Source organism: Ammospiza caudacuta, chromosome 2 (assembly GCF_027887145.1).
Source record: "Ammospiza caudacuta isolate bAmmCau1 chromosome 2, bAmmCau1.pri, whole genome shotgun sequence".
NCBI lineage: Eukaryota > Metazoa > Chordata > Aves > Passeriformes > Passerellidae > Ammospiza > Ammospiza caudacuta.
The window spans coordinates 16,541,379-16,541,885 of NC_080594.1; positions in this window are offsets into that span (position 1 = coordinate 16,541,379).

Consider the following 507-nt stretch of genomic DNA (forward strand, 5'->3'; position numbering starts at 1 on the left):
AAGGCAGCCTCCTCCAGGAGCTCCTGAATAAAACGTTCATGACAGCACTGCTAATGGGAATTTCATTGTTAGGATATTTTAACCCAGTTTAACAACTCAGTGTGCCTTTGAATGATTCTTTTTTAATGTCTTGTAGAGTGACGCGCTGTTTTACGCTGCATTTAAGTGTCACATCAGCTGTTTTTACAGTAGGCTTTCAGTTTTGAGAGGCTAATATAGATTTTCCTTCAATGTCTGTTTGCTAATGGCCTTTCACCTTGTTAAGAAGGCAGTATTTAATTACTTGTATTTATTAGTTGGTCAATGTATTCACCAGTACAAAGAGCTGCGTTACAAAATAACTTAAGCAATTTGTTGGAATTTAAATTTGAGAACAGCTATTAGGTAATGATATCCAAAAAGTAGCATTTGTCTTGAGATTTGAGTACTAACAATACCTGGGGTACTCTGAATCAAAGTTTCTATGCCTGCTTTTTATATTTTCTATGACTTGTTGTCATGCTCTTA